This window comes from Mus caroli, unplaced genomic scaffold, assembly GCF_978045245.1.
Source record: "Mus caroli unplaced genomic scaffold, Mus_caroli_1 scaffold_12, whole genome shotgun sequence".
Lineage (NCBI taxonomy): Eukaryota > Metazoa > Chordata > Mammalia > Rodentia > Muridae > Mus > Mus caroli.
In genome coordinates this window covers 43,690,705-43,714,097 of record NW_028227267.1, presented here as the reverse complement: position 1 = coordinate 43,714,097, position 23,393 = coordinate 43,690,705, and the positions used below count along the sequence as shown (strand labels likewise).

Genomic DNA, 23,393 nt, shown 5'->3' with positions numbered 1-23,393 from the left:
TAGCCTCATCTTGCTAAAGGGGAAACTGAGACTTCAAAAGATAAAGCTATAGCCAAGCCCCAGTTAGTAACGGTGGAGCTGAGGCTCAGCCCCAGGGCCTTCTAGAGAGCTGGCTTTCTCCCTGTGCAGTGCTACACCCAGGGCCCTCTCCAGAGTCCGCCCAGGCTTGTGGAGGCACGACCTCTGCATTAACTCATACCAGCCTCGCTTTTGCAGAGATGTCTGGCAATCAACGACTTTCTCTGGTCTCTAATGGAATCTTATACAGTCCCTGGCTTCTAGCTAGCAGAGATTTAAAAAAAATCTAAGCTAGCTAGATTTAAAAAAAAAAAAAAGGAATTTTCAAAAGGAAATTATCTTCAAACTTCAATCTTACTTTTACTATCTGCAGCCTATCCCATGTTTAAACTGCTTCTCTCTGGCATGTATATGTCGTGATGATTAATTCTGACTGTCAACTGGATGGGATTTAGAATCACCATAAAGCCAAGTCTCTGGGCACAGCTGTGAGAGATGTAGATTAGGTTAACTGAGGTAGGAAGATGCATCCTGAACATGGGCTGTACCCTTCCACGTGCTGAGCATCCAGAATGGAATAAAATGGAGAAGTCACACCGAGGAAGTGGGCATCATTCTCAGCTTCCTGATGGGATGGAATGTGATGAAATATGCCCCCGCCTCCCACTGCCACACCTTTTCTACCATGATGGACTGCAGACCCTAGAAGACCCATGATGGCCTGTGAGCCCAGTAGACATTGTCTGCTGAAGTTGCTTTTGTCTTGTTGCAGCAACAGGAACCACAGCTAAGACATGTGGTACTGTGGCATGGTTGGCTTGCTTGTGTTTGGACATTTGCTTTCATCGCCTAGGACCTGAAGCTGCTTACCTACCTTTGAGAAATGCCCTTTGTGTCACACATACCCCAAAGGCCAGATGGTTGCTGGTTCTCCTCTTGTCTAAATTAGACATGTGACCTTGACTTCAGCCAGGCAGACACTTCTGTCTAAAGACAAGAAGTGAGGTAAGTATGTGGGTGGGAGGGGGGGAGGTTGTCATCCTGAAGACAGTGTGGGAGCAGGGGGGCAGTCATGGTGTCCTCCTCAGATATGACGAGGTGGCACTTTGAGCTACCTCAGCAGACTGTCACAAACTGAGTATTGCCAAAGAACAAAAGTTGACTTGCTTCTAGATGCTAGAACATCCAAAATTCAGTGGGCAGGCCCATGTCCTCGCTGAAAGCTCTATGCCGTAGGCTACTTCTGCTCTTTCTGGTTTCTAGCAGTCAGTATGTGCATGACAACGTCAATCTCTGCCTCCATCACCTCGAGAGAGTAAGTCTCTGCTGCTTTTCCTTACAGACAGCAGCCACGCTACATTTTAACCAGGGCGCACTGTCAGATGCCCACTCTTCTCAGCCCCTCACCTTTACAGGTTCAGGTTGAAGACTCAGTGTCCGGGGGTGGGGGCAGGATCATCCAACCCATAATCTGTGCATTCATTACATTTCTCTCAGCTCTGGAAGCATACCCGGAAGAAGATAATGTAAAGGAGGATCCATCTTGTTCCACAGTTTCAGAGGATTTCAGCCCCTTGTGGCAAGAAAGAGATGGATGCAGGAGCGGTTCGATCAGTGGCTAGTGGCTCTGTCAGTGTTTAGTGGTGACCAGACCATGAGGGAAGCAGACACCACTGACTAGAACAGGAAGTGAATAAGCACCTTTAAAAGCCTGCTCCAAGAAGCGGGTGTGGTGGCTCAGGCTTTTAATCCCAGCACTCAGGAGGCAGAGGCAGACAGAGCTCTGTGAGTTCGAGGCCAGCCTGGTCTATGAAGGGAGTCGAAGATAGCCAGAGCTACACAGAGTAAAGCCTATCTGGGGGTATTGGGTACTCCAAGTGACTTACTTCTTCCAGTCAGGCACTATCCACCAAAGACCTCACGGCTTTCAAAAACATCACAAAGTGGGGACATTCCATGTTCAAACCATAACATCTGATGCCCTGACAGTGTCCTGGCAATGCCATTCACCTCAGCACTCTCATAAGCAACCTTACTGTTTTGCTCACAAACCTTTTACTGCCTAAGTCAGCAGAATTTGCTCTTCTGCTGATGGCTGTAACCCCTCATGAATTGTCTCTACTTCCGTAAGTCCCTTAGCGTTTCCATCCAGACCTCACTGGGAAGAACAGAAAGGTGAGTTTCTACTGACAATGACCCGTTTTCCTCAAAGAATAAGGTCAAGATTCCTCTCCTGCTCCCTGGATCCAACAGACTGAGGAGACAATGCCTCAGACCCACATACCGGGCTCATGCCAAGGACTCGTGCCAGCTGCTCTCAAACCTCATTACTGAAGTGCAGGGAGAGCCTTTTGATACCCTAAGTTATGAGTTTGTTCTCAAGCTGTGCCACACTCTGGAGTAGAAGCCTACTAATTCTTGCCTTTGGCCAAAGGATGCTGTGAGGCCTGTTTGGAGGACAGACCACACTGCTTGCATCAGACCCTCGTCTGCACAGTTTTCAGCAACCCATGACAGAACCACCAAAGGGGCTAACCAGCATTTCAATTGTGTTTGGTCTAAAGTTTCCAAAGCCTCATCAATGCTATTAGGAACAATAACAGTATGAAAGCGTTGCAGAGGAAATAAAACATTATGGGCTTCTAAGAAATGTGGTAATAGAAGCCAGCTGGGTTTACAAAGACAAGCCTATGTCATTGGCTTCAAGGGAATAAAAACACATTTCAAATTTTTGAATAAGTCAACCTCCCAAATGGCCATCAGGAGAAGAGCGGCAATGTTAATCTTGCATTTCTTGGCCTGGCTCCCTTTGGTAACTTTTCCCTTGCTACCTTAAGGCAATTAGGAAAGGGATACGACCCACATTAGTTCAGAACCACCTGAAGCTATCTTTGCTGTCTTTGGCAGAGAGTATGTTTTAGAATAACGCCAACCCAGGAAAGACAAATGTGAGTGACACATACCAAGTCATTTCACCTGAGTTGCCCAGTTGTCCCTGTCCATTTGCCTCCCAAGTGCTTAGATCCCAGGGATTTTTGTTTTTTGTTTTTTCTTTCTTTCTTTCTTATTTTCTTAGGCTAGTTTGACCAGACTTCTAGTCTTATAAACAATAATGTGCTACCAAATGTCCGGCTCTATATTGTCCCCCTGGACTGTCATTGATAAGAAAATATTATAATAATGGGAACACAGATTTCAATTGGGATGGTGGTTTCCAGATTTCTCTCATCTGATATTGGAAATGTGTACATCTCAGAAGCCATCTTTAGGCATGTGTGCACAGGGTAAATTATTCACAAGGCAGGGTATGCAAACTATCTGAGTGGAGTAGGAGAGTCTTGCAACTGACAGAAGCTCTGTGCATCACTGCTTCCCTACAGCAACATGAGAATTTACCTCCTTGAGTTACAGCACTGTCTAGACTCCCATCAAAGCTGGGCTGTCCCTGTGATTCAGTATATTCACAAAACAGGGAACATGGCTCCTAGCTAAACCAAACAAACCATTGATCCTCTCTTCTGCTTTACCCAATCCAGCCTTGCTTGATTCCCACTGGAATGGTCTAAACAACCTCATTTGTTACTTGTTTGTTTCACAAATATATGTAGGCACTCCACTATACATTAAACACAGGAGCAGACACTGGGAACTTAGCAATGAAGTACACAGGGACAGGCCTCTGGTGGAGAAGGGTTGTCTGTGATCTGCATGACTTTGGGATTGGCTTGGGGCAGCAGGAAATGAAGAAACTACAGACACACGAATAGAAAAGCTGGGATCACACAGGGCATGCAGACTGATAGAGACACCCCAGTGCCAACCTGAAAATTCAGTGAATTGATTATATACAGAGTGACAGAGGAAGCCGCTTAACTAATCTCAGTGGGAAAACAGTTCAGGCTACAGTCATCCTAGAGAAGAAAGCTTTGGTTGATGCTTTCTTCATGTACTGATGTTGGCTAATGGTCAACGGTTTATCAACATCTGTCTTGGACCAAGGGAAGGTCTTGCTGTTCCCATGATCCGAGGCTTTGGGGTCTTTGACATGGCCACATCCATGTTAGCCACATATATTAACTCAGGACCTTCATTTGCTCCTTGCATCCATCTCTGCCTCTGTGAAGCCTCTCCACTGGGAAGGCATTGGTGGGAACAAGAGAAATGGTGGGGAAAAAAATTAAAGTAGGCATGTGTCAGGTAAGAGTAAATACTATAGAGAAAGGTTAAGTGGAATGTAAAAGATGGGAGCACCAGGCTAATGATTACTTCATCCATGGTGAAGTAGAGAGCCATTCAGAAAGAGCATGCCCAGCCAGAGGAACAGTACACTCAAAGGTTAGCACCAAGGCCAGCCTAGCTCCTGGGAGGGAAGGGGAACAATGTGGTGAATTTCAAGAATTACTAAGAGCAAAACATGCTGGAGAATGTTTAGAATACGTGTACATCCTCACCAAAACTTGGAACTTGATTCTGGAGCCAGAATTTAAAAGCTCTAGAGGGTAGCTGAAAAGGATGCCCAAATTTGGCTTATATTTTTAAAGACCATGCTGTCTGCTGTGTTGACAGTATCACTGGTGGTAAAGCAAGAAGCAGACACCAGGAAAACCATGACCACAGCAGTAGAGGTGGGAAGAAATGGTGTATTCTGGATATATTCTGAAGGTGAAGATATCAGCAACAGAGGATGTGAGTAAAAGTTCCTACAGATCTCTCCAAGAGAAGGGCTGGTGTGGAAACGAGGAAGTCGGGCATAGAGCACAGAGCTTGAGGTGATAAGATAACTGTGTTGACCGGTGGCTACTTTAGTGAGTCTGGAGGTAAGGGAACCATCTTGTACTGGAGACATATACATACTTGGATATCCCTGGAGTGTAGATGAGATAAAGTTTGTGAAGCTGGGTGCTGTCATTCAGGAAGTGGCTTCAGTGGAAGAGAAGTGGTCCAAGGACGGTGCCCTGGTATACTCTAGGGTCCAGACTCTGGAGAGATAAGGAGGAACTAGAGAAGGAGAAGGATCTGTTAACACAGTAGGGCGACAGTAGGAGAAAACAAAGGTCATTGTCATTTCACAGGACAGTTAGTAGCATCATACCAAGTGGCAGACCTGTGACAATCAGGGTTCACAGCTCTCCAGTTCTGCTTCTGAAAGTTCTTGGCATGGATTCAGGGAGCACAGCACGGCAGTGAGTTGGGGGAAATTCTTCTGTGTCCTCCACACCCCAGCAGAGAAGGAGCACAGATGCCACCATCCTGAAGAGCCAGAGAGGAGCTTTCAATAGGATCATGGACCATGACATCAGGGCTTAGCATCCTTCTGACCTTGAAAGTTGTAGGGAGGAGGTGGCAGAAAGGCAACTAAATGAATAATGTCTTTAGCTTCTTAAAAATGAGAAGACGGAAGGGATCCAGGAGTGAATGAAGGTATGGGTAAAAGGGGAAGTGAATAGGCACTGTGTAGCCCCTGGGCCATTTGAAGGCCATGGAAGAATCAATTGGTTGCCATCTAACTGTGGGCATTGTGGAGAAGGATAGCTCAAGAGTGAGCAGTCACATAGAATCATTTAAAACCCAGAAGATACAGCTCACAGTTTGAGCAAGAAGATCACACACACACACACACACACACACACACACACACACACACACACAATATAGTTGTCACATAAATTTCAAATAAAATCAGGGATCTTTGGACTTTGACATAGCAATGATTCTCTGGACTCTTATATCAGCCCTACATTTATCAACACTGAAAATCAGGGCCCTGGAAAAGTAAAGCAATTGTTCAAGTTCACACACCTAGTTAGTGGCAGACATGTCTAGACTTCATCTTTCCTCGATCCTTACCCTATCCATTTCCTTCCTCACTTCCTGGCTGTCGACTCTCCCTCCTTCCGTATACTCACCTTTGAGTCTCCTCACACAGAGCCAGTTTCATTGCTTGCTTTCTGTGACCAAGACCTCCATTATCTCTGTGAGTGCCAGCATCTCCCCAGGGCCTCAGCCGAGCATGAAGTTCAGTGAAGCCTTAGGGCTGGTGCAGTGGGATGCATCCAGACCCAGGCAGGGAGTGTGAACTCGACTCATCCTGCAGGAAGAAAGGGGGGCCCAATTATGGAAGTACTGTGGATGATCGCCCAAGACTCAGTGGTCAGCAAGCAGCAAGGGCTTAAGGGCTTGGTGACAAGGGACTAATGTCCTGGAGGGCATTCTGCTTTTCTCCTGGCAAGCCACAGTTGGTGTCTGTTCATTGGGCAAATGAGCATCAAGTGTTTGCCTTCAGATGAAAATGGATCTGAACCAATAAGCTAAGGAGAGCGTGAAGCCTGGGTCCCATCTGAAGACCATTTGGACACAAGTGGTTAAAGTTCTTCCAGCAATGGCTTTTGTTATCTATAAAATTAAGACTAAGCCAGAGATCAAGGAATTTCAACTGGAAGCCATATCCTGTCTCCAGCCTCCCATCTTGGTGTAATTTAAGTGAGTTACAGGCCCCTTTAAATGCCCTTATTTGAAACAGATATTCATCCAAAGAGGCAGTCTATAAACATTTGGCACATCTTGATGAGCACTTCAGCTGTCCTTCAGAGGCAGTGGGAGCAACCTCAAAACCAATTACTATGCTCTCCTCCAAGATGTCCGTTAATTGGAAAGAGGGCCCTGCCTCTGGCTTAGTATGCCTTCTTTTCTTTCATGTCCCACAGTTGTCCTTTCTGGGGGAGCAGTAGTAGAGTTCCAGGCAATGATTTTAAATTTGGAAATTATTTAAATACAGAGGTACAGGGTATCAACACACACACACACACACACACACACACACACACACACAAAATGTTTCTGTATCTACATATAGCAAAGCTATAGAAAGGTAATATGCCCATAGCTTTTGATCAAATTCTATACTTGTAAGTAAAACAAAACAAAACCCACAAATGGGCAAGATTTAGCTACATGAACAAATTGCTGTATTTTGGATATTAAACATTTATATACATAAAAGTCTTGGTCACAAGTGTGACAGTATTGGGAAGTGTTGTTGGCCTTTCAAAGAGACCCACAGCAGACAAGAGCTTGACAAAAGGACTATGGGGTTTCATCCTATGCAGTCTTGTCCTTTGCCCTTTCCTATGGTGTGGGCAGTTTACTGTCATCTGTGCCACTCATACCAGAGGCCCACAGTCATTGGATTGGAATCTCCAAGACCATAAACCCAAACAAATCTTTTCCACTAGTAAGTGAATTGCATCAAGTATTTCGTTAAATAGTCACGTGAATATGATATAATAACAATTACAACATTGCCTACAGTAGCAAAAAAGTTGGAAACCACACAACAGAACATTGGCATGGCATATTATGGATTGTACAGCAATATAAAGAGGAATGAGTAAAATATTCACAATATATGAAATTTAAAAGTAAGGTATAAAATGATACACACAACAAAATTATATAGTATGTACATGTACAATCATAGAAAAGAGGCTGAAAGGAGATAATGAGTTATTAATAGATCAATGATAAATTATAGACACTTCTTCTTTTGTTTATCAATTCTTCTTTTTCTTATGTTTGTTTCTCACCTGGATATTTCTTGTAACAACATTCATAAAGAACTGCTTTCAGAAACAACATTTCTAGGCATCTGGAGTGGAGCAGAATCAAGCACACAGGACATCAATATAGTTCCTATAAAGAACTCTGGACCTGGGACAGTCTTTGGTTGCTTTCTCTGAGATGAGGTAGAAAATTCTTTATACCCCCATCATGACAAGTCACTGAATGTGAAGTACCCCAGAGAAAGAGCTTACTCTAAAATGTACCTCTAGTCTGCTGAGAAAAATTCACCTGTGACCTATTTGCAAGAGGCGTTGGAGCATCTGGGGAAGTGAGTGTCTATCTTCAAGAGGGTGAAGGTAGTTAGTGCACTATTTAACTTGTAGAATGCATTCTAATGCACTTTCTTTACTAATATACCCCACATGGGAAAAGCTCCTTTATTTTTATATGGAAACTTACAGTACAAAACTTGATAAGACAAATAGCTCCAGTCATGACTTTCTAGCCCATGGTTGTTTAATTTCTTGCCTGCCTCTCCTGCAGTTAACCATACCGGACAGGAGAATACCAACAGATGACTCTGAAGACCCGAGTACTTTTCTTTGCAGCTCGTCTACTTTATTCCTAAGCTCAGCTAGTCCTACTCTTGGTGATTCTATTCTTTGTCTCATTGTTTCTTGGTAGTGAGATTCCACAGTGACCAGACAGCAATAATAACTTAAATATAATGACATCTTTTTCTGTGTCCTTTTGTAGAAGCATTCTTCTCTGAGTATCAGAACCTCTAGATTACAACTTCTAGAATTGTGGAGATTGGGAATACTGATTCTCCAAGAGGCATCATGGTGTGTGGGGCCATCCTATTACTACTGAGCCCTGTAGTAGCCCTGAGCCCTTCCCCTTGGGAGCACAGCACCATGTGGTAGGTCACTGCACATCAAGTATGTCCCGTATCCTGGAAGATGGCATCTCATCCTTGTTAGATGACTCCAGGGTTGACATCTGAATTACACATTTTAAAAGTTCTTTTATCCAACTGCTCAACTAGAGGTTCCTGGATGCTGCAGGATGTGATGGGGCCAGCGCCCCTTGTGGTATCACTGTCATGTTCTCGGTAGTGTAAATTTGTTCCCTAGTCTAACTCCTAGTGTGTTAGGAATGATCCCATATCTGTAAGTCAAACCGTAAGCCACTAAAACTTAGATGAAGCCTGTTGGCCTTTGAATCAAGATAAAGCCCACTCTAAAGAGACTAGCCAACTTGCATCAAGCGACTGGTTTTCTTGAGGCAGGCTTTGTGTACTTTATCTATTGGCACCCAGAACCAGTAGTAAATGCTAAATCAGTCTTAAAGAGGAGAAACTCACGTCCATTCTGAGAATTGCTGCTCAGGAATACACTGTGCTTTCCCTGGGAGAAAGGGTAACAGAAGCTGAGGGACCATCACTGGCAAAGGAGTCCACTAATTGGGTTCCTTCCATTTTTTGTATGTTTGTTTGTTTTTATTTGATTTTATGGTTAATGTTCAGGAATACTAAAACATAGCACAAACCCTTTCACACTTGCTCATTGCAAATGTCCACTCCTGTTCCCCTTCCCTGTGTCTGCTGGTCCAGTGATTCCAATAATTTCTCCAGACCCCTGGCTGTTTAACCCACTTGCAACTGTCCTTGCAGTACAGAAGGTATATATTCTTCCCTTGGACAATTCACGTACCACCCAAAGAGAAAGCTACATGACACTATCCAAAACCGTGTTCTCCCGAAAGACCCCTCCCCCATAGACCCGTATTTTAAGTCATCCACAAGCAAGCTTGGAGTTTGCTTTCTGTGTCAACTGGTCATAACGAGTCATAATAGACCATGTATGAGACCACAGGTGCAAGGTGAGAAAAGGAAAAGGGTTGTGATAGATGACATGGGAGTTGTTTACAGCCCAATTGTGCCCTCTTATCTTTCTCAATATCAGCTCTTACCTATTCATCTGGAGGGGTGTTACCAAGTCCCAATTTAAGACTTGGTGAGTCTGGTAGAAACTAGATAGGCTGATAATTTTACCCACACATTCTTGCTTTGAAGGGACTGGGCATGTAAATTATACAAGGATCACTGGAGACCATGATCTGGATGGAGCCTTACAATGACACCAATCTCTACTATTCTCTCTGACCTGAAATTCTGTTTTCCCTTGGTGACTTGGCTAGGAGCAGGGGTTTCAGAGGCCTCTACTGGATTATTCCTAGTTCAATTCTTCTTACCAGGGAGGTCAAGCAGCTTAATATGGGGCTCAGCCAAATACCATGTCATTCTACTCCAAGTATCCATCCGAGAATTGGACAAGTAGCTACTGTGTAGATCTCTGAGTCCAGTGAGTCCAGGAAGGCAGCATAGGTCACAGCTCCAAGATTGCCTGGTCTCCAGACTCTGCCTCTCTAACAGGGCAGTCATAATGGTCTTGCAGATCTCAGCTAGTTCCAGTTTACTGCATACCATCTCTAACAGTTTTGCAATGCTCACAAGATTTTTTTACTTCATTCACGAAGAAATAGCTTATGAAGAAATCACTTTTGCTGAGTGTGCAAAGGATCTGCTTCTCCCTGGGGACCTGGCTGTGGCTTCTGGCTATGAATTTTAGTTCAGTCGTAGATTTGTATGGATTTTAGATTTTAATTGACATTGAGATCTAACGTATACAATGATCTTTACTCACTTCTTAATGTACAGTATGTTTTTGAAGGTCACATCATGAAAATACCGCTAAGATTTAGACCATTTCTATCATCCCCCAAAGTTCTTTTACACCCTTAGTGGTCAATTCCTTCCTATTTAGTCTTCAGTTTTCTGCTATTATGACAAAACACTCGAGAAAATCAACCAGGAAAAGAAAAAGGTTGTTGGTGTGTTTTGTTTTTTTATTAGATCACAAATTTTGATGTTTCAATCTGTGATCCTTTGTTCTGTTTTTTCTGGGCATACAGTAAATGGAAGTATCATGGCAAAAAGTGGGTGTTGCCATACAAATGTTGTCTTTGATGAAGAATCTGTTCCAATCTTCTGTCCACTTTTTACTGAGAGTTTGTCCTCTTGTGAGCCAGCATTCCTCAGATCCCCTGGGTACAAGTCCTTTACCAGACAGCTGCCGCACAGGTGTTTCCTCTCGGTCTGGTTTCTCTTTGTTGTTTCATATAGTGTTGCTAGATTTTTAGGTTTTGAGAAAAAGACCTTTAAATTTGATAACATCTAATTTATAACCATTTTTCTATTTAAATCAATACTTTTTATATTCTACCTAAAAAAACAATCTTTGCCCAATTGAAAGTCACAAGGAATCTTTTGTTTGGTACTGTGTGTGCATAGCAATTTTGTAGCTGCATGTTAAACTTCTTAAGATCTATTTATTAAATCCTTACACACACAAGCTTGTTTTGCACACAAGCATGCATATCTGTGTACCATGTTCGAGCCTGGTGCTACAGAGGTCAGAAGAGGGAATCAGAACTCCTAGAGTTAGAGTTTAAGTATGGTTATGAGCTGCTAAGTGGGTGCTAGGAACTGAACCTAGGTCCTCTGGAAGAGCAACAAGTACTTTTAACCGCGTAGCCACCTTGCCAGTCTCTACAGTTGTAGCATTCATGTTTAGATCTATGATCCCATTTCAGCTTAATTCTTATATATAACATGAGACAAAGGCCAAATTTTCTTTTCTCTTCAATGTTTGCATCACATCCTACAATCCCCACCTAGGTGTTACACCAAGCATCACAGAGAGGTCCTTTTGCTTAGACATCCAGCAATGGAAGGCACTAGGCTTTAGTAGAGAGGCTGCCTCCACCTGCTACCAATGGAGATCCCACAAATGGAGTCTCATTAACTAGCCAGGCCATGCTGCTCATACTCTCAAATCTTATTTGTAGAGAGTGCTTCCTAACCAAACCTGATGCCATCTGCCAGAGTCCAGGCTTCATAGAAGACAGATTCTGAGAGATTTCTGTGAAGGAAGTTCACTATAGAACACTTTCAGTGACTCACGGGAATACATTGTGGGCAGAGAAAAAGGTGGAACCTTTAGGCTTTTGACAAGGTTGACAAGGATTCTGGAATAGCCCTCTAGAGATGTTCTAAAGAGAAGTTAGTGTTTAAGGCCTTGGAATCTCCATTGGACCAGTCACCAGATGCAGGTTGCCCCTTATGACATAGTTCTGTAATCTTTCTTTAGGGCAGCCATCCCAAAACACTACAATCTCAGTGGTCCAAACATCAACTTATTTTCTCAGAGCTCTGAAGTCTAAAAGTCAAAGGTCAAGAAATCAGTTGGATTGCTATCTTCTGAAGCCTCTCTCCTTGGCTTGCATATGGCCGCCAATATGTAGCCTCTTTACAAAGATGTTCTTTCTACAGATATATCCTCATGTCTTTATGTATCCCAAACTACCCCTCTTATAAGAGCACTGGCTATATTGAGGCAAGGTCTTCCAACTTCATTTAACCTTAATTACATCTTTAAAGGACCTGTGGCTAAATGCTGTATTTGTTTTTGAGGTACCGGGGAGTTAGAGTTCTTAACATGAATTTGGGGAGACAAACATGGGGCACAGTTGAGCTCATCAGAAGCTCCTACTAGGCAAGGGTCACATCTGGAGCCAGCATTGAACAGACCATTACCATTACCACCCCCAAGAGCTGTGGGGCTGTATATACTATCTCAAAAGACAGTATCTTAGAAGATTGTGCATGTTAGGCTGAAGGAATTGAAGAAACTGTAAGTGTATGAATCTGACCTCCCCCCAAGGAAGCCCACGAGACTCTTCTGCAAGGAATATACATACTCCTTCTACCCACGAGAAAGGAGCGTCCTAATCTCTGAAGTTGGGGGATTCTCAGATGTATCTGAATGAACAGGCCTTGCAAAGACTTCCCGAGTTTGCCGCTTCAGTTCATGCCTTCTCCACCCATCACGTCCCCATGACTTCCTACTTGGCATCCAGCCTAGTGTAAAAACCTAAGGCTTAACTACTTAGGTCTTCATTTCCTTGTGAAAGGCTCTTATGTGGTACAAATTTCATATTAATACATGTTATGATTTTTCTATTGTTACATTTTCTTTCATTATGGTGGCTCCGGCTGAGAACATAGTAGCGTAAGAGGCAAAGGGTCTTTACTTCTCTCATTCTCAATAGAAATGTAGGCACTGTGCAGACACAAAGTGATATAATTCTCACTAGTAAGAAACCCAAACCCAAACAGCCATGGTGTGCCAGGCTCAGGATGGTGTGCCAGGCCCTGGGCTAATTCTGCTGTATGCCTAACTGAATCTTGATCTAGACAAACTTTGTGTCTACTTTCCTGAAATCTCTTCAGTACAAAACAACAATCTCAGAGACCTCAAAATATAGTACTGTCCCTATAACAAGTATTTCCAATCCCCTAAAGCACACCACTTGTCCCTGCTTGAGTCACAATGACTTAGAAAGTATCTGATGAGATGACCTCACTCCTTTACTACACAGGAATCATTCCTCTTTAACAGTGGTTCTCAACCTGTGGGCCACGACTCCAGCAAAGGTAGCATACATCCTGTAAAGCAGATATTTACATTGTGATTCTTAACAGTAGCAAAATTACAGTTATTCAGTAGCAACAAAATAATTTTATGGTTGGGGATCACTACAACATGAGCGTCACTGCATTAGGAAGGCTGAGAACCACTGCTCTCTAGAGTATAGACCATTCCCAGAGACACCATGCCAGTAACATTGATGATCAGAGAACTATACACTTGAGTGAGTTCCTAGGCAGATGGCAAGTAATAGTGGGGGACAGTGCCTTGCAAAGTTCTGAGGGTGCTGGGGTTTGTTGGGAAAAATATCTTTTCAGTTGATTAATGGAGTGAGTTCTTAGCAGGCCTATCTGGGCTATAACATAGCTTTAAACCTAAGAAGTCTTTGTATTTGTGTTTGATTCATGTCTATATTATTTTTGTTAGTTTTTGAAGACATTTTTATTTTATGTACGTATTTGTCTATACATATGTATGTTCCTGGTGTCCATAGAAATGACTGTGTTGGATACCCTAGAACTAGAATTACAAATGGTTGTAAGCTGCCATGTCGTGCTGAGAATTGAACCCAGGTCCTCTGGAAGAGTATCAAGTTCTCTTAACCTCTGAACCAGCTCTGCAGTGCACCCCTGCCCCAGTCCTGTCTCTCTATATTAATGATGCTGTGGTGGTTTGAATAGATTTAGCCCCCATAGACTCATGTGTTTCAATACTTGGCCACAGAGAGTGACACTATTATGGGTGTGGTCTTATTGGAATAGGTGAGGCCTTCTTGGAGGAAGTGTGTAGCTTTGTAGGTGGGCTTTGAGGTCTCTTATGTCCATTATGGGAGATAGTCTCTTCTTGGCTGCCTTTGGATCATAATGGAGAGCTCTTGGCTCTTTCAGCACCAAGGCTGCCTGCACAATGCCATGCTTCCCACCATGATACTAATGGACTGAACCTCTGAAACTGTAAGCCAACTCCAATTAAATGTTTGGTTCTCTAAGAGTTGCTTTGGTCATGGTGTCTCTTCACAGCAATGAAGCCCTATCTAAGACAGATTCTTATTAATCAGCTACTATGTGCTTAGCATTCGAGACAATATAGTGGATGAAAAATGTAAAAAAACACTAAATGAACCCACAGAGGTGCTCATCGGACTCACAGTTCCATGTAGGGCCAAAATAGAAATGATAAAACCACATGTAAAACAATGCTGAATTAGGCTGGTGAGATGGTTTTGTCAGCAAAGCACTTGCCATTGAGGCTGATGACCCAAGTGTGATCCCCATGGTAGAAGGGGAGAGCTGACTCTTGGTAGGTGTCCTCTGACCATCACATGCAGCATGACACACCTCTGGCCCCTTAAATAAATAAATGAATGCCCTTAAAATATATCACTAAACTGAAAATTCAATTTGATTCTCATGGTTTTATATATCCACCTATACTACATTCTGGGAATTCTGGAACCTCTTATTAGTCATTTGCTGGGTAGGGTGTGTCCATAAAGACTGTCCATTTTCTTGAAGCAAAGGCATAGGGTGGTGGCTAGGTTAAGGCATCTTTTCCAGCTTGTTTAAACCCATCCAATATGCTGGAAGATGTGATCTTGCCTGTTAAGCTAGATGTCGCAAACACCAAGCCAAGCCAGAAGAAGGTGGTAGAAATCTAAGCTGTTCCAGGTATTCTCAGAAAGTATACACCAATTATAGAGTAACCGTGGTGGCAAATCACCATAATCATTACCTGAGCCATATACCTACCACTCAAATCCTTTCATTATTCAGTCTGCATAGTAGCATTATGACGTCAGTATCACTTTCCTCCTTTCTATAGATACAGAAAGCTAAATCTTCAATAACTTATACAAGCCACACAGAAAAAAATAATGTAGTAGGAAATGAAGTACAAACTCATCTGCCTGCTTTTAAAGTCAGAGTCTTTCTCCCAGCATCATTCCTCTCTAATTATTAAATAATTGATCAATATTGCTATTAATTCTTTCTTATCTTCTAGGGATAGGTCCAAGCAAGGTTCTGGTCCTTGGAAGATTAAGGTAAGTTATGTAAAATGGTTAATATTTCTTTGTAGTATATTCAGGTTAGATCAATTTGTGATAGTCAAAGTTTTCTTCTAGCCAATGACATTTGGTGGTCAGACCTTGCTTGGCAGGATAACACGGTGATATCTTCTGAATGAATAGTATAATTTCGCTGTAAAATGGGTGTTATTGTGCATATACTGTGTTAGCTAAAGTATGAGTCAGGATAATCTAACTGCTATAACAACAGATGATCCCCAAATCTCAGTGGCTCAACATAATAAAAGTTTAATTTTTATCCATGTGGTCTCATTAGGATATTCATTAATGGCCATTTGTTCTGAGTAGCTCTCTAAAAAGTGATGACTCAGGGATCCCGTCTCCTTTCATCTTCTGAAGGCATAATTGTCACAAGGCTTTCCCTGAGGCTGCCATGAAAGACGAGGAGAGTACAACCAATGCACATTCTCTCAGAGTACAAAGTGCAACTAACAGAGTAGTTCGCGTGCAACACTGGCATCCACGGTCCATCCTCTGAAGCTTAGTAATGGCCACACCAAAATTCAAAGGAGTCGGGAAGTGGAAGTTCCCAGTAGGAGGCTCCAACCTTGCACAACTTGACATTACAGAAAAAGGGACATATGTATTTGAAGGCCAAGTGGCTATTTCTACCAAAGCTGGTATGAGCTGATTAGGAAAAGCTTATAAAAAGCAAAATTCCCCTCATAGTGTCATGGATACTAATAACTGTGAATCTTGTCCTGTTTATTTTATTAGATGAACTCATAAGCCTGTCATAGGTTGAACTGTGCTTTCCTCCCCTCACCCCCTAAAAAGAGATGGCTACTAGGAACCTGAAAATGTGGCCTTTTGTTGGGTTGGGAGGGTGTCTTTGTGGATACTAAGGACCTTCAAGTAAGGTCATCATGGCGTAACCGAGCATGCTGTAAGTCCAGTGACTCCTGCCTTCAAAAGTCACAAGAAAGGCCAGAAGATGAAAGGAGAAGTCTCAGATACATTGCCACAAGCCAAGTATTACCTGGGGCTCCCACAGGCTGGAGATAAACCTTTCTTCCCCTTAGACTTCTGGGCTCTAATGACATCTGATGTTGAATTCTTGGCCTGGAGAACTACCAGAGAAGAGATCTCTGATGCTTCAAGTTAGACATTTGTTATGGTAGACACACACACACACACACATACACATATCAAGCAAAGAATAACCAAATACATTGCCTAAAAAGGTTTGATAGTAATTGGAATTGTGTTCCTCCAAAGTTCACATTTTAGAGGACTCATCTAGCAGAATTGATGTCTGTGATAGCTATTTTTCCTTGTTAACTTGACTACCACTGGAATTAACTAAAACCTCAGGAGGAACTTTGTTCATGATGCCTTGTGACCTCAGATTTTCAGCCTGCAGAACTATTGGAAGTAAATTTTTATTGTAAAAAGCATCCATCTGTCTCTGGTACTGTTATGATAGCCTTGGGAGACTAACATGGCATGGCAGAGAGACTTTCTGAATGTAAACTGAAGGTGTCAGAAGGTCTAGGGTGCCAGCCATCGAGAGAGCACATCTCAATGAGCTGATGAGCTAAGAGCTGCAGCTTCCTACCTGCACACTAGGGGAGGGTTTAGAACATAAAACCCTATTCTCTCAGAAACAAGGTGGGCTTTTCAATTTTATTTCTGAAGTAGTGAATACAACCAGTAAATGTATTTCTCCTTAAAAATCTCATTCTGAAATGATGCTTTTTAATATAATTGATATATCTTATAATCAAGGAGACCAAGTACATTGCAGTGTATACTACTAAGCACTTTACATGCTCCAATAACCTAGAAGTGGGGTGCTATTTGTGGACTGTTGGGGCCCACCTGTGCCAGTTCATAAAAGCTAATTGTGGTCATTTTACTCCAGTCCAGCTACATCTTGAGGTTAGCACAGCTGGGTATTACACCATTGAAAGTGTTAGTTACCAACCAACCTATCTCCAGATTAGGCAACATGGCCATGCCTTCCACATAAAAGAGGCTAAAGAGATGATTACAGTCCTTTAATCCCAGAACTTGGGAGCCAGAAGAAGGTTGATCTGAGTCTGAGGCCAACCTGGTCTAGAGAGCTATTTCCAGGGTAGCCTAGGCAACAAAGATAAACCCTGTCTCAAAAAAGAAAAAGAAAAAAAGCAGGGGTGGGGGGAGGCTCAACAGTTTGCTCTAGTTAGTACAAAGCCTTGATCCAAGATTTCAACAAAGACCCATCCCAAGTACGGGTTCTTAATACCTGTTCAGAAGGCCAGCCACTCAATTAGCATTTAAGGTCACTGCTCAGAAGCCATTCTGAACCTTCTTTAGTAACCATAGTAACAAGGTTTTCCTCACAATTCATTAGACTTTAAATATCCAACTGTTACTCTCCTGTCTAGAAAACATGTCAAAATGTAAAGCTGTCACCATGTGAAATGAAAACCATTTACAAGTTATATGGGACCCTGATTGTCACATGGTTAGTAATTGTTAGTGGACATTATTGAGTTCTCTATTAATAGTACCAAAGATTCATTCTATCAGAATTTGGTAACTTAGCAATGTTAACCACTTAGAGCTCCACATAAGGAGCTGTTGCAGGTTAGAACACACACACAGCATGAAAGCTGTAGCATGTTATACTTTAAATGAGATATTCCTTACCACTCTCCTACAGCGTTTCAGTTGTGCTTGTCTTGAGGATGGTGTCAACAATGGGCCATCTGACCTTGTGACAAGAGAGACAGGATGTAATCTACCTTTATTTCTACTTCGAAAAAATCAGCAAGTATGCACCCATGGACGAGAGGCATTGCCAGCACTTAAATTGCCTGGACGTGCTCATTTAACTAAGCCAAGGAGAAAAGGCTGTCTTAAGGATTATTACTCCCCAAAGCCAGAAAGCCAATAGCATTTACTCTTCTGACAATTCACAAATATTCATTATTTAGGAATATTTGACAAAGGGATGGGGGCAGGGAGACTAGAATATCCCTATTGTCTAAAGTCAATGGAATAAATAATTTTTTTTAATATTTTTATTACATATTTTCCTCAATTACGTTTCCAATGCTATCCCAAAAGTCCCCCATAGCGCCCCCCACTTCCCTACCCACCCATTCCCATTCTTTTGGCCCTGGCATTCCCCTGATGTAAGGAGCCGTCCTCACATTCGCCATTATAAGATGGCACTGACACCTGTGTTCTAAGTAGTAAACAAACCATCTGCACATGCGCTGGGGTAGTTTCCCACCCCATGTGCTCTGCCTTTCCCGTGATGACAACTCTGGCTGATGGGCTGCAGCCAATCAGGGAGTGACACGTCCGAGGCGGAGGACAGTCCTCCATAAAAGGGAAGGGGCTCCGCCATCTCTCTCTCTCTCTGGCTCTCTTCTCCACTGGCTCCTGATGGGGTAAGCAATAAAGCTTGTACCGCAGAAGATTCCGGTTGCCCTGAGTGTGTTCTTACCAGGGGGAACAAAAGCGGCGGGCAATAAATGGTGCCGAAACCCGGGAGCTACTACATCACGGGGAAGGAGCGGTTAATGAAGTGTTCCCGGAAAACAGACTGTTGAGAAGGATCCGGTGTGGATTCAGAACTCTTCAGCTGGGGAACTGTGGTAATGAAGTGTTCCCACAAAACAGACTGTTGAGAAGGATCCAGCGTGGGTTCAGAACTCTTCAGCTGGGGAACGGATGCGCGTTCGTTACAGCTTTACAAGGTATGTCTGGTCTTGAACTTTCTCTAGTGTTAAAAGCCCTTTTATTTCTTTTCACATGTCAACAAGTGGTTAAGGCAGGGTGGAGAATTTTGGACAAAATTCAAGACAGTCTATCAGAAGTAAAGCGGGGAGAGAGAGCAGGAGCAAAGAGGAAACATGGCGCGCCAAATAAGTATACAAGCCTTTCCACGGGTCTTGAACCCGAGGAAAAGTTAATGTCAGGGAAGAATACCTGGGGAGAGATTAGAAGGAAAGAGGAGAAAAAACAAAGGAAAAAAGAAAAGTTAATGTCAGGGAAGAATACCTGGGGAGAGATTAGAAGGAAAGAGAAGAAAAGAGATGAGTTTAAAGAGCCAGTTCTTAGTAGCTGTAAATCAGATGAAAAAATTAGCCCTTCTGAGAAAACAGACTTAGAGGAGGGAGCAGCTCGTTATGAGAGAGAAATGCGAGCTTATAGGTCAAGAAAGAAGCCAAAAGCGACTGGCAAAGGCCAGCTTGCTGCTTGGCCTCAAGGTCATAGTGCACCTCTGCCCTATGCGAGCCCCCTCCCTGCGTAGTGCGTCAGCCCTGTGCAGAGAGGCAGTGCGTGGACTCGTTCATTTCAAGAGAGGCACAAAGGAAGATACAACAGGCATTTTCAGTCTTTGAAGGAGCCGAGGGTGGGCATGTCCACGCTCCAGTAGAGTACTTACAGGTTAAAGAGCTTGCTAAGTTGGTTCGTAAATATGGAGCCAATGCTAATTTTACCTTGGTGCAGTTAGACAGGCTTGCTGGCGAGGCATTAACTCCTGCCGATTGGCAAATGATTGCAAAAGCCGCTCTCCCCAGTGTGGGCAAATATATGGAATGGAGAGCTCTATGGCAAGAGGCTGCACAAACGCAGGCCCGAGCAAATGCTGCCGCTTTGACTCCAGAGCAGAGAGATTGGACCTTTGACCTGTTAACGGGTCAGGGAGCTTATACCGCTGATCAAACAAATTATCACTGGGGAGCTTATGCCCAAATTTCCTCCACGGCTATTAAGGCCTGGAAGGCGCTCTCCCGAACAGGTGAAGCCACTGGACAATTAACAAAGATACAGCGGCTGAACGTCATTGTTCAGAGCCAGATAGGCCCAAAGAGATGGTTAAATGGAAAGATGTTTTAAGTAACAAATGGAAAGGACCGGATCCTATTTTGATAAGATCCAGGGGAGCTGTTTGTGTTTTTCCACAGAATGAAGACAACCCATTTTGGATACCAGAAAGACTCACCCGAAAAATCCAGACTGACCAAGGGAATACTGATGTCCCTCATCTTGGTGATGTCCAGTGCGATAACAACAAAGGGAGAGCAGCATTGGGAGATACAGAATTGGACGGCTAAATTTGAACAGACCCTTTGAAAATTGAGACTTGCCCCACGCACTTGGACCTGTCCCTGACCTAAGGACTATCTTTTCAACATTTTCCTTCTTTAAAGAATGGGTGGGGGTGGAATTATTTGGAGCTGTTCTTTGCTGTGGATTAGTGTTGCTTCTCTGATTGGTCTGTAAGCTTAAGGCCCAAATTAGGAGAGACATGGTGGTTATTTCCCAGGCGCTTGCAGCACTAGAACATGGTGCTTCCCCTGATATATGGTTATCTATGCTTAAGCAATAGGTCACTGGCCACTCAGCTCTTGCACCCCATGAGGCTAGTTTCATTGCACGGGATAGAGTGAGTGTGCTTCAGCAGCCCGAGAGAGTTGCACGGCTAAGCACTGCAGTAGAAGGGCTCTGTGGCATTTATGAGCCTATTCTAGGGAGACATGTCATCTTTCAAGAAGGTTGAGTGTCCAAGTGTCCTTCCCCCAGGAAAAACGACACGGGAGCGGACCAAGACCCCTCCGGGTGATGAGCCTGGGAGGAGGTTTTGTGTAAAGCCCCTATTTTACACACTGGGGATTTGACCTCTATCTCCACTCTCATTATTATGGGTGGCCTATTGCTCTTAAATAAAAGAAAAGGGGGAGATGTAAGGAGCCGTCCTCACATTCGCCATTATAAGATGGCACTGACACCTGTGTTCTAAGTAGTAAACAAACCATCTGCACATGCGCTGGGGTAGTTTCCCACCCCATGTGCTCTGCCTTTCCCGTGATGACAACTCTGGCTGATGGGCTGCAGCCAATCAGGGAGTGACACGTCCGAGGCGGAGGACAGTCCTCCATAAAAGGGAAGGGGCTCCGCCATCTCTCTCTCTCTCTGGCTCTCTTCTCCACTGGCTCCTGATGGGGTAAGCAATAAAGCTTGTACCGCAGAAGATTCCGGTTGCCCTGAGTGTGTTCTTACCAGGGGGAACAAAAGCGGCGGGCAATACCCTATATTGGGGCATATAAAGTTTGCGAGTCCAATGGGCCTCTCTTTCCATTGATGGCTGACTAGGCCATCTTTCGATACATATGCAGCTAGAGACAAGAGCTCCGGGGTTCTGGTTAGTACATCATGTTGTTCCAACAATAGGGTTGCAGATCCCTTTAGCTCCTTGGGTACTTTCTCTAGCTTCTCCATTGGGAGCCCTGTGATACATCCAATAGCTGACTGTGAACATCCACTCCTGTGTTTGCTAGGCCCCAGCATCGTCTCACAAGAGACAGTTATATTTGGGTCCTTTCAGCAAAATCTTGCTAGTGTATGCAATGGTGTCAGCGTTTAGAAGTTGATTATGGGATGGATCCCTGGATACGGCAGTCTCTAAATGGTCCATTCTTTCATCACCGCTACGAACTTTGTCTCTGTAACTCCTTCCCTGGGTGTTTTGTTCCCAAATAATTTTTAGTCACGTTTAAAGCTAAGAAGAAGAAAAAACAAAACAAAACAAAACAAAACAATAAAGTCCTTAGAAGAAAGGAGAATGATTGTTCTGTCCCCAAACCTTGAGCAAGCATACTTGCTGCCTTCCAGGTTCCTGCTAGTGGACAGGAAAGAAAATAGATTCTCTCTTTCTTTTCCTTAAAAAAATAAAAATAAAAATAAATTAAAAAATTACAGAATCTGGAACATGGGAACGTTTGGGAATAAAGCCAACTATCATCAAGTAAGTGGTCTAAGAAGTGCTAGAACCTGGGTAGAGAAAACTTGGCATCAGTTTTACATACACACACACACCACCCCATTCTGTATTCCTAAAGTTCTCTTGAAATGAAAACAAAGAAATCCATCTAAAACCAACCTTATGATGAGCAAAGTGTAAGCGAATGAGAAACAGATGGCTTGGGATGTCCATGGGGCAGGGGCAAGAGGTCTCTAAATGAAGGGCAAGGTGTTTGGGGCACCAATGCACTCGGGGCTTGACTGGCAAATCCTTTGTACCCAGAATGCAAGCAAAGTCCGTGCACCTACATCTCCACATGTTGGCAAGACTAGATTTGAAAGGGTTTTGGTGCCAAAAGAGCAGGCTTTGGAGACCCCCCCCCCGACATTGTTCAGCACCTCACAAATTGCATTTTATAGGTGCCAAGGGCACTTGCAAATCTCACATGTGCAGCCAGAAGTTTTCATTCAAGGACCCAACCATTTTGGCTTTGATCAGAAACCACAGCTTGGTGTAAACATGTCTCCTGCCACATTTTATGATATTTACACATTGCATGAATCCTGCTGGTCTAAGGATCACAAAGTGTTCTGTAGGCAAAGGCCACTGAGACATATTCTTCTAATCTCTGGGTGGAGGAGCTAGGCTGGGGCAGGAAGGGTAACATGGCGAAGGTCATTCCCTAAAGGAGAGGGGCTAAGCTCTTCTCTGTGCTGTGCCCAGATAAGCCTGAGCCCCTGCTTCTCCCATGCTCTTTCCTCATCCTGCTTAGGATCAGTGTCTCCCACTGTCTTCAAATCATTTACATATCAAGTTACAGCTCAGAAGACACACTCAGGATTTTATCATTTGGGGAAAGTATAGTCCCCCACCCCCACCCCCAACCCAAGACCACGGTTATTTGAAAACCATCCAGGCTGACTTTAGGGTTTTGAAAAATAATTTATTTGGCAGTCTTGAGGACGAGGGTTTGCCCATTTGGCCAAAGTCACATTTCTTTCGGTGCAAATGCTGCCATTAATGGGCCACATCATCCTCCACTCTGAAGCAACAGAAGCGGCCAGCTGCCGGCCAGCGAATGAGCGCTGGTCTCCAGTGTAAACGTGGCTGATATCATCGCCATCAGAAGGTCATAAAACTGATTGATTATAAACACAGCTCTCATTTGTTTACAGTTGACATTTTTGGGTTCGGGGTAATTAGCTCATTAGCCATCCGTCTCTGGGGGTGAGGACTCACAGGTGCTGGCAAGAGCCTTGCAAGGAAACCAAGCCAGGAGGGCTCCTGAAGCCTCAGCAAGCAAGCACAGACCTCAGCAGAAAGAGGCTGTGGAAAATGCTGGTCCAGTGAGGGCCAGGTGTCCTTATGATAAAAACTTACGTGCCTCCATGGGGTCACCCATGTAGGAGGCTTTAACTCTAAGGCGATT

At 43.6% G+C, this 23,393-nt stretch overlaps 1 long non-coding RNA gene across 1 annotated transcript; it reads right to left on the bottom strand.

The window, feature by feature from the left end:
- Positions 1 to 10,489: 10,489 nt before the first annotated feature.
- LOC110308845 (uncharacterized) lies at positions 10,490 to 17,496 on the bottom strand. The gene is made up of 3 exons (XR_002379611.2): positions 17,447 to 17,496; positions 16,199 to 16,289; positions 10,490 to 10,770 (listed from the first exon to the last, which is right to left on the bottom strand). It is a non-coding gene; the product is annotated as an uncharacterized LOC110308845 (long non-coding RNA).
- Between the last annotated feature and the right edge of the window lie 5,897 nt (positions 17,497 to 23,393).